The sequence below is a fragment of the Megalobrama amblycephala genome, linkage group LG15 (assembly GCF_018812025.1).
Source record: "Megalobrama amblycephala isolate DHTTF-2021 linkage group LG15, ASM1881202v1, whole genome shotgun sequence".
NCBI classification, from domain to species: domain Eukaryota; kingdom Metazoa; phylum Chordata; class Actinopteri; order Cypriniformes; family Xenocyprididae; genus Megalobrama; species Megalobrama amblycephala.
Genome location: NC_063058.1, coordinates 34752753 through 34764769, shown reverse-complemented (window position 1 = coordinate 34764769; position 12017 = coordinate 34752753). Strand labels below are relative to the sequence as shown.

General features: G+C 34.9%; 1 long non-coding RNA gene across 1 annotated transcript; it reads right to left on the bottom strand.

The window, feature by feature from the left end:
- Positions 1–3351: 3351 nt before the first annotated feature.
- Positions 3352–10198, bottom strand: LOC125247592. The gene is made up of 3 exons (XR_007180116.1): positions 9831–10198; positions 4152–4425; positions 3352–4047 (listed from the first exon to the last, which is right to left on the bottom strand). It is a non-coding gene; the product is annotated as an uncharacterized LOC125247592 (long non-coding RNA).
- Between the last annotated feature and the right edge of the window lie 1819 nt (positions 10199–12017).

Genomic DNA, 12017 nt, shown 5'->3' with positions numbered 1-12017 from the left:
GACTAAATAATAGGGCTGGGTAGCTGACTAATGAGTTCATGATCACTGAATATGTTTTTCTGAGGTGAATGTGACGTTACGTGACATTGTTTACAAGCTGTTTTATTGACGTCTTTCCGAGGTTGAAACACTGATTGAGCGATTACACGACACATGATACGGATTTCAGTAAGTTGTACTGTATATTTTAACATACCTTCAGATGTTCATGCATGTTTATTTCGCTGTAACTGGTATTAAAGCGGAGGAGAGGATGATCACATGCTTCTCTTTAACTGAGGCGCTAAAGCGATCTGTCACGCCACATTAAACAGCGACAAAACGGTGTTTATTTTTTGAATCTCATAATAAGATGGACGTCATTTGAAATCTGAGACTTTGCTTCATATCAAAAGTAACAAAGATTAGTGCGATTTATTGGATGGGAGGCGCTACATATTCTGCTCATTCATCAACTGAAAACAGACTAGACTAATCGATTCTTGGGATTTAAGAATCGATATCGGTTCGTAAAAATGAGAATCGATTAAAATCAAGAAATCAATATTTTTAATAAATAAAAAAGGTAATAATAATATAATAAATAAAAAGGGTAATTGCAAATTTTTATCTTACAATTCTGACTTGTGAGATATAAACTCGCAATTGCGAGTTATATTGTCAGAATTGCGAGATATAAACTAACAAATGTGAGAAATTAAGTCAGAATTGCAAGTTATAAACTCACAATTCTGACTTTTTTTCTCACAATTCTGAAATTTTTTTTCACAATTGTGAGATATAAACTCGCAATGGCAAGATATAACGTTTTTCTGAGGGGAAAAAACTCAGAATTGCAAGTTTATCACGCAATTCTGAGTAAAAAAAGTCAGAAGATAAAAAGAGATAAAAAGTCACAATTATACCTTTTTTATTTTTATTCAGTGGCAAAATGTCCCTGTTATTAGTTCTTGTTTTTAATATTTATGACAGGATATAGTTAAGCAACACCACACGAGCAAGAGGGCTGTTTTCCCGAATATTAGCACGATTGCAAATGTGGTAGGCCTATTCATTTTATACAACAGTTCAATAAACAAAAAGTTGAATTGCATTTTAGAATATTATTTTTGCTCTATTTCGCCAACAAAAATAGTTCCACTGTAGAACCATTGCTCATCTCAGAGCAACATTTCATTACTGAATGAATCTGCGCTTTTGAACAAATTGGTCTAATTAATGATTCACCGTCTCACTTATAAAAAACACTTCGTCCCTGAATGAATCTGTTTTGAATGAATCATTTGACTGAATGATTCAATGACTCACTCGTTAAGACAAACTGTGTCTGAAATCGCATACTGTATGAGTAGGTACTACATTTGAATTTGAATCTACTACAGACTACAAAACTGCAGTGCACTTAGAATAAACGGAACATTAGCGTACGTTAGTTTGGACGCTAATATATTTATCGTTATAGTTATCATTCTTGGTGTGAATGGGACTTTAACTGTGAGATTTTAACACAAAAAGAAAGCAGCAGCAGCAGCTCAAATGTCGTCCACCGTGAAGTCAGTTCTGGCCCCACTCTGACGTCAGCACTTACTGACGCGCAGCTAAAAATCTAGGTCATATTTAAATCTCGGAAATCTACGTCCTCAAGAGCAAATATGGATTACTTTTAATATCGCTTCCGGTCTCTCTCCACCGGTTTTCGGCCTTCTTCCCAGCTCCCCTATGTGTGCCATGCCTAAAAATATCCCCTGCACTTCAAAGAGATGTTAAGTGTCTTCCAGCTACATCCAGAAACATTACAGACAGAGAGAGGGAACTGATAGCTGCCGGCTGTTCAATGGTTGGACAAAACCACATAATCAAAAATGGACCCTGATTAAACAAAGTGATCAGCAGTTAGGCTTAGATTTGAATGCAAAGCACCTAAAACCCTCTTAACCGTGGTAAAAGTGTGGTGATTTAACAAAAAAGTGCCTGCACAGATTTACCACTACTGCTTATGTTTGGAAAGTGGGTAAACAATAAAATTAACCAAGGATTTTGACTGTTTAGATGTCATTACTACACCATCTGGCTGTAAAGAGTATATTTCTCCATGATGGCTATTCAGATGTTGCATAATCTGATGAAATCAACATTGAAATTGCCTGATTAATTCTTAAAAAGCTAATTCACAATAATTGCACAATTTTTTTTAGCTTGCTTGTGACTGGGTTAGCCTATAAAAAGTATATTAATTTTAATTTTATATTAATTATATTAATTTGACACTATAAACATTACTTTGTGCATGCTATTACATGCTATTATTAAATTTTAAGATTAATAAAACTTAATTAAATAACAATAATGTTTAATATACTTTAATAATTTAAAGCATAACAATAATCATGATAGTTTGATTTGATTTATTTGTTTGTTTATTATTAATATTATTAATAATAACAACAATAATTTTATTTAATAAGAATAATAATTTCTACCAATTAATACAGTTTATTAGCCTAACATTTGGATGTTAACACATGCTGCAAAAATGCAGAATTTAACTTCAAATGTGTCTCATCCATAGACTTTATAAAACAAACAGTGTCCGTGACGTCATGACAAGAGCATTTTTGAAGCCCAAAGTGGGCGGAGCCGGCAGTCGCCATCTTGGTAGTGCATCACCACGCGTGACTCCTGGATAACCGAAAATAGGGACGAAAAGGCGGGACGTGGGTGGAGCTGAGACCGCAGACAAACGGCTAATAGTGACAGCAGCGGCAATCCACCTGTCACTCAAGTGGCCCCGCCCTTAATTATGCAGAACTTTAAGGCTTAATATAATTCAAACGGATGAGTTATAAAAAAAAAAATTCACCCCCTCACAGTTTTCATGAAGGGCAAAATGAGCTATATAGACCTAAACCACTTTTTGTACCAGGCTGTAAATATGTTTTTTTCTGATGTAAAGTTGGGCATTTTAACATGGGGTTGACTCCCTTTTGGATCCTGTCTCTAGTGGCCAGTCGATGAATTGCAGTTTAAGTCACTTCCGTGTTGGCTTCGAGAGAGAGACTGGATCTTTGCTGCTTGATCTTATCCAATCAGAATTGAGTTTGATGCTGGGCGAATCCCACAAAGAAATGTCCAGGTCATGTTTAATCCCAAAATTAAGTATATTTTTATGAGGATATTTCTCAGCAGTTTTCGTAAGATTCTCCCAACTACCCGCTGTATTGATTTGTGAGTGTGTTTCTGTCTATTTTAAGCTGTTCTCTTCACCTTCACACTGCCCTGTTCTCTCTCTCCTCATCCTCTTGTTTATGTAACAAGGTGATTTAATGTTTTTACACTGTCTGAGTGCCTGCATATAATTCACACTATGGTTCGTATCTGTCATCAGTGCAACGAGACAAATGGCAGAAGTGACGATAAGTGCATGCTAATGAGTGAAAAAAAAAAAAAAAACTTTCAGGAATGAAACAGGATGCGTCATCGTGATGATGACATCAGAGCATCCGGTCTGCTGCCATTCAAACGCACATTACAAGCAAATTGCTGAGTTAACTGAATGCGGTAATGACTCATCTGAGCTGCCTGAACTCATTTACTTGTGTGCCAACACATTCATTCACGAGGCCCGGAATGAAACTTTTACTGGATCCTAGTGTTGCATAGCCAGATTTTTGTCAATTTGCAGGTTATTCTGCCGTTAATACGGTTATATGGGTGCCAATAGGTGTCAGATGCAACAAAATTTACAAGGCAAACAAAAACAGGATGAAATTAAACCACAAGACACAATGGAATTAAAGGGACAGTTCACCCAAAAAATTAAAATTATCCCATGATTTTCTCTCATAAGAACTAGTATGAGCAAACTATTCTTTCTGATTCCAGTTTGGAAAACCTGTTTGGAAATAGTCATTATATTATCATTTCATGATGCAGAAATGACCTTTAAAGCGTTTAATAGATCAGGTGTTGTTGGATTAGTTGGTGTCCCACCTTGCAACACCTTGTTTGAAGCCGAGAATCCAGGACTTGGCAGTCTCTCTAGAACAACTAATCAAAGCAACAGATTTTGTGAGCCATCCAAGTAATATCAGGTTTTAAGATGCATATTTGGAGCGTGCCGTAAGACTGCGCCTGTAACGATGATTACTCACCGCTTTCCTCCTGAAACACGTGAGTGACGTGCCGTGCCGATGAGGTCATGTTGTAAAGGGCAGATGGGAGCCGTGGAGTTTGGCAGGTGTAGAATCAGATGGCAGACAAGAGGGCGATCTGAAGCCCCGCCAAACGCGGGCACTGCCAGGACCACAGATCACAGCCTACGGTTCATCTGTGGACCCGAGGGCTCGAGATCTGGGATGAAATGTCCTTACAGCACGAAACATAAAAGGCTGCATTTACACTGTCAATATCTGGCACAGACTGGATCTGTGAAGAAACAGAGACACGCATCATATCTGACATCATCTGATTTCGGCCATTGTCACTCCACATGTCAAATGACCCGTTTTATTTAATTATGACCTGTATGGGAAGACAAAAACACCCGAACAAAACAATTGGCGAACGCCAAGAGAATAGTGTAGCGCAGATCAGTTTTGGGGTTTTGTTATATCCAGTTTCAGATTTACCTGTCTTTAAACATCAAATTGAAAATTAATTTAGCTGGCTGCATTCCACAGGAAAATAAAAAATAAAATAAAATAAGTAAAATTCCTGTTATTAACCCAAATTAACTTAAAAAAATGAATCTGGTTGGATACATTTCAATGAATTGAAATTAAATTTATCTTACTTTGGACAGATTGACCTGTCCCTAAACGTCACCTAAAAATAAATTTGGTTGGTTGCATTGTATTGCATCAAATATAAATTGAAAATAAAATAAAATAAAAAATAAATAAATAATAAATTATAATAGTTATATAATTTCAGATTAACCTGTACCTAAATGTCACTTAAAAAATAAATTTGGTTGCACTGCACTGCACAAAATAAAATAAAATAAAATAAAATAAAAAATTAACCTGCAATAATAAAAAAAATAAAGCCATCTCGAGATTAAAGTTGTTAAATTTCGAGAAAAAAGTCGAGATAAAATGTTGAGAATAAAGTCATTAAATTAACGAATTTATTCTCGTAATTTAACGACTTTTTTCTCGTAATTTAATGAGTTTATTCTCGTAATTTACTGACTTTATTCTCATAATTTAATGACTTTATTCTCAACATTTTATCTCGACTTTTTTCTCGAAATTTAACGAGTTTTTTCTCGTAATTTAATGAGTTTATTCTCGTAATTTAATGACTTTATTCTCAACATTTTATCTCGACTTTTTTCTCGAAATTTAAGAAGTTTGTTCTCATAATTTAACGAGTTTTTTCTCGTAATTTAACGAGTTTATTCTCAACATTTTATCTCGACTTTTTTTCTCGAAATGTAACGACTTTTTTCTCGTAATTTAACGAGTTTATTCTCAACATTTTATCTAGACTTTTTTCTCGAAATGTAACGACTTTTTTCTCGTAATTTAACGAGTTTATTCTCAACATTTTATCTAGACTTTTTTCTCGAAATGTAACGACTTTTTTCTCGTAATTTAACGAGTTTATTCTCAACATTTTATCTAGACTTTTTTCCTCGAAATTTAACGAGTTTTTTTTTCATAAATTAACGAGTTTATTCTCGTAATTTACTGACTTTATTCTCATAATTTAATGACTTTATTCTCAACATTTTATCTCGACTTTTTTCTCGAAATTTAACGTGTTTTTTCTCGTAATTTAATGAGTTTATTCTCGTAATTTAATGACTTTATTCTCAACATTTTATCTCGACTTTTTTCTCGAAATTTAACAAGTTTGTTCTCATAATTTAACAAGTTTTTTCTCGTAATTTAACGAGTTTATTCTCAACATTTTATCTCGACTTTTTTCTCGAAATGTAACGACTTTTTTCTCGTAATTTAACGAGTTTATTCTCAACATTTTATCTAGACTTTTTTCTCGAAATGTAACGACTTTTTTCTCGTAATTTAACGAGTTTATTCTCAACATTTTATCTAGACTTTTTTCTCGAAATGTAATGACTTTTTTCTCGTAATTTAACGAGTTTATTCTCACCATTTTATCTAGACTTTTTTCCTCGAAATTTAACGAGTTTTTTTTTCATAATTTAACGAGTTTATTCTCGTAATTTACTGACTTTATTCTCATAATTTAATGACTTTATTCTCAACATTTTATCTCGACTTTTTTCTCAAAATTTAACGAGTTTTTTCTCGTAATTTAATGAGTTTATTCTCGTAATTTACTGACTTTATTCTCATAATTTAATGACTTTATTCTCAACATTTTATCTCGACTTTTTTCTCGAAATTTAACGAGTTTTTTCTCGTAATTTAATGAGTTTATTCTCGTAATTTAATGACTTTATTCTCAACATTTTATCTCGACTTTTTTCTCGAAATTTAACAAGTTTGTTCTCATAATTTAACGAGTTTTTTCTCGTAATTTAACGAGTTTATTCTCAACATTTTATCTCGACTTTTTTCTCGAAATTTAACGAGTTTTTTCTCGTAATTTAACGAGTTTATTCTCAACATTTTATCTCGACTTTTTTCTCATAATTTAACGAGTTTTTTCTCGTAATTTAACTAGTTTATTCTCAACATTTTATTTCGACTTTTTTCTCGAAATTTAACAAGTTTTTTCTTGTAATTTAACAACTTTAATCTCGAGATGGTTTTATTTTTTATTATTGCTTGGCCCTAATCCTCTTCTGTACTGCACTGCACTGCACAAAATAAAATAAAATAAAATAAAATAAAATAAAATAAAATGAATGAAATAAAAAATAAATGTACCTGTTATTAACTCGATTAACTTCAAAAATGAATTTGGTTGCATTGCATTGCACTAAAAAATAAAATAAAATTAAATAAATAAAATAATAAAATAAAATGAATGAAATAAAAAATAAATGTACCTGTTATTAACTCGATTAACTTCAAAAATGAATTTGGTTGGATACGTTGCACTGCATTGAAAATAAAATTAACTTAATTTGGGCAGATTGACCTGTCCCTAAATGCCACATTTGGTTGGTTGCATTGCATTGCATCAAATATAATTTAAAAAATATATATAACAGTTATTGTCCTATATAATCTTAACCTGAACCTAAATGTCATTAAAGGATTACTCCACTTTTAAATAAACTTTTGCTGATAATTTTCTCACCCCCATGTCATCCAAGATGTCCATGTCTTTCTTTCTTCAGTCGAAAAGAAATGAAGGTTTTTGATGTAAACATTCTAGGATTTTTCTCCATATCATTCATTTCAATGGGCACCAAACGGTTGAAGGTCCAAATGGCAGTTTCAGTGCAGCTTCAAAGGGCTTTAAACGACACCAGACGATACCAGACGATGAATAAGGGCCTTATCTAGCAAAACGATTGGTCATTTTAAAAAATAATCAAAAAGTTTAAGTTTTATAAGCACAAATGCTGGCCTTGCTCTTTTCTCCGATGTGCGTTCGTGACGTCACGTAATACGCAATTACATTGAAAAGGTCACGGTTGACGTAGGCGGAAGTATCGAGTCAGTGTTTACATTACAAATATGCGGAAGGAAGCTCGTATACACATATTCAAATGTCTTTGTGTCAGTTTATTGTTTAACCCTTTGAGCGGTACGTTCCCACATATGGGATGTTTATTTCTGTGCCCCTGGGCGTACGGTTCCACATATGGGATTTAGAATGTTCAGCGACGTCACATAACTGCTAGATTCAAACTGTGCTTTCGCGCTCTGGCTGCGAGACGGACGCGCGTTCTCTTGTCATCACAGGTATGCAGTGTTTTCAGCCACATAATGTTTCTATTAAGGTTTCACACATTTAAATACGCATAAGCACCATTAAACAATACATTTGGAGTTTATAAAATACACACTGATGTCAGACGTCAGTGGAAGCATCAATAAACAGTGAATTCAAATATAATTTGCTGACATTTATTCATATCAGACACACATAATGGATAACTATAAAGTTTACTCTCTTATTCTTCCAGTTCACCAGCCACTTACTTGCATATATTTCAGGAGAAACTGATGTATTCACCTGCCGTAAATCAGACTGACAGAACTCTGTGAACTGCAGTGCAAACTAAGATGGCGGCGCCCATCTCGCATTATAGATCAAGATAAAGATCATTTATAAAGGTTTTTAAACGACAAAACACTTTCACTCACACATATTTGAGAATCGGAATATCATATAGTTGAAGACATGTAAGCAAGTTTGCGAATATTTTAAATAAAAAAGGAAAAACAAAATAATAGTGATCCATCTCTCATACAGTGTTATTGTGGCTACGTTCAGCGCTCGTGACACGCACGCGTCGCCATGGAAACAATAAGGGCAAACGTTCTAAAATAAGGGTCGCCTTAAAAAAAAAAAAACTCACTCTGGCGGTCAGTTAGAATATTTTAAACTCACGCTTGAAAGGTGTGCGTATCCTGGGTGTTTTAATATTAGAAAGCCTAAAAGAACATTTTTGTCAGGACAGAAATTTGTGACTTTTCAGAGATTTCCTGTACACAATCCTGAGCGAATGAAACTGTGGTTGCTACGCCTACGTCAACCGTGACCTTTTCAACGTAATTCGGATCGGAGAAAAGAGCAAAGCCAGCATTTGTGCTTATAAAACTTAAACTTTTAACATTTTTTTTTTAAATGACCGATCGATTCGCTAGATAAGACCCTTATTCATCGCCTGGTATCGTCTGGTGTCGTTTAAAGCCCTTTGAAGCTGCACTGAAGCTGCCATTTGGACCTTCAACCGTTTGGTGCCCATTGAAATGAATGATATGGAGAAAAATCCCAGAATGTTTACATCAAAAACCTTAATTTCTTTTTGACTGAAGAAAGAAAGACATGGACATCTTGGATGACATGGGGGTGAGTAAATTATCAGCAAAAGTTTATTTAAAAGTGAACTAATCCTTTAAGAAATAAATTTGGTTGCATAAAAATGGGCAGATTAACTAGTTATTAACCTGATTAAATAAAAAAAAATGAAATTGGTTGGTTACATTGCATTGCACAGCAATGAATAAAAATAGAATAGAATAAAATAAAATAAATGTAATGCAAACGATTTTGGCGTTTTGTTATAGGCCTGTCTAATTTAAGATTAACCTGTCCCTAAAAATTACATTACATTGAATTAGGGCAGATTAATAAAATAAAAAAATAAAATCAATTTTGGGGTTATCTATGTAAACAGATGGGATCTGTGCATTAGGCCCTGCGGTGTAAACACAACCAGAGAGTCTCACAGCTTACAGAAGTGAGTCTTGCACCTAAAATAAATGTTTTTGAATGAGTTATTAAACCATTAAAAGAGCGACGCAGCATTCTGAATGCGTTCAGTCAAAACGAGGCTCATCTTAAGCTGCACGTGGATTAGAAACGACGGGCGTGAGGTACTTGAGGCTTATTTTGGGTTTGAAAGAACTCCCAGTCAGAGCGCTATCAGCTCATAATCAAACTCCAGCGCACGCAGCGGAAGCGAAAAGGAGGTAATTATATCATCGAGTCTAACAAAAAGGACCGCAGTCCATTACAAACAACGTCATAGTTGAAACCAAATCTGCAGCCAATTAGTTTTGTTCATGTTCTGAATGGACTAAGAGCAATCATGAAAACAAAGATAATTGAACATTTATGCCTCTGCAGAATCCTGTCCTGCTATTAAAACTTACTGTCGCATGTCATTTTTATCAACAAAAAAAAAGTGAAGGATGTGACAAAGATTTACTCACAGAAACTTCCCTCCTCTCCGCAGATCACAAAACTTCATTTCACGGTTATTAAGTTCATTACGGCTGTCGTGCTTGAATGCTCTGGAGAGGTGAGAGATGAACCTGAGACAGAGCTCATAAAGTGAAGGCCAAACAAACACAAACATCAATTAAGACATTTATGAAAAGCACAGCAAAAGCTGTAGGACATTTAGCTTGCGTGGATCATTATAAACTCCAGAGAGTGTGGCTCAAAATAGCCCGGGTTAGTGATTTAAACAAACCCCAAACCTAAAATATTAAAGTTTTGAGTTTAGTTTGATCTCAAAAGCAGATTAAAACAGCTATTAAAGGGGTTTAAGCTGTTTGAGCAACCGAAGCGCGAGCTGTTGAAGCTCCGCCCTCTTCTGGAAAGGGGGCGGGAGCAGCAGCTCATTTGCATTTAAAGGGACACACACACAAACAGCGTGTTTTTGCTCACACCCAAATAGGGGCAGATTTGACAAGCTATAATAAATGATCTGTGGGGGATTTTGAGCTGAAACTTCACAGACACATTCTGAAGACACCAGAGACTATATTACATCTTGTGAAAGGGGCATTATAGGTCCGCTTTAAAGGGGTCCTTGATTATAATTTCACTTTTTAACTTTAGTGTGTAATGTTGCCGTTTAAAGTTCAATGCAAAGGGAGATATTTTCTTTTACAGAAATCTCTGTTTTGAAAAGCTGGTAGGGACTATAACGAGCTTCTGCCCAGATTGGTGACATCACAAACCCTAAAATTTACATAAACCCCGCCCCCGAGAACACACAACAAAGTGGGCGGGGCCATGTTGGGCTGCTTTAGAGAAGAGGAAGAGTTGTTGTAGTAGAATGTTGTTGTCATGCGGTCATTTTACGCCGGACTGCTTCACAAACGAAGATCAATTCAACGCTGGATTTGCACAAAATATTAACATGAGGCACATGCTAGTGGATGAGTTGAATCAACTCCACAGCAACTACATAAATTTATCCACTAACCATTCAGAAACGTCCTAAAAGTTGTAACTTCTTCCTGAGTCTCTCCATCAGTGTCGACTCCGGTTTGAACAATGTAAGGCTGAACTCCGTTACTGACAATCCTCATTTTGGCTGCGTGAGATTCTCCAGCTTTGTTGTTGTTGAGCTGTTAAAGCTCCGCCCTCTTCTGCCGTGTTTTTGCTCACTCCTAAATAGGGGCAAATTTGACAAGCTATAATAAATGATCTGTGGGGGATTTTGAGCTGAAACTTCACACACATATTCTGGAGACACCAGAGACTATATTACATCTTTTGAAAAGGGCATTATAGGTCCCCTTTAAAAAACTATTCATAAAGCCGGCAAGGAGATACACAATGGGCCGTGTTTTGTCTCGATGACACTCTGAGAAGGAGCAAAGAGTGTTTTACTCTATTGATGTAAAGGTTATTCAATTATAATCGCTCTGAAGGTATAAGACAGGTACAAAGTGAGAGAAAAGAAAGGATGAGAGAAGACTCAAAGGATGAAATAAATCATAGCAGATTTTATATTAAGATAAAGGTTGGACAAGGCACTCGAGCAGATGACCTTTAAACAGCACTAATAATGTGGGTGGCGTCAATATCACACATGCTCATGGAGCAGCTGCAGACTGATGCTTATGCACACAAAAGAGGCTTGCAGAATCTGGCTGGTTTTATGCATTTTCTGGGAATGAAGATGCTCAGGTTTTTATCAGTCTGTCAGGAAACTAAAGGCATGTTTACAAGTTCCTGGACTGTTACTATGAGTGTTTCTGAGGATGAACTGACGCTGGATTTGCCAAAGTTGCATCAAATCTTTTATAGATTTTTTTTTTTTTTCTTTATAAGTCTTGTCCGCTTGCTCTGGTTTACAAGTAACATTTTTATAGATGAAGCCTGAACAAGCGGAAAAGACTTTATGGGTGAACCTCACTAAGAAATGTCTTGTTCATATTTTAATTAGGCATTAGGCACATTTAAACCCAAACTTGCATTACTGCATTACGTTGGATGGATGGATGGAATAAATTAAATAATTAAAATAAATAATTAAAAAATAAATTCTCATTACTAAATGAATGAATGAATGGATAAATAAACAATAAATAAATAGCCACAAGGAAGCGTATTAACTAACTAGCGAAGGAAAACCAAAAATGTTATAAATTAATTAAAAT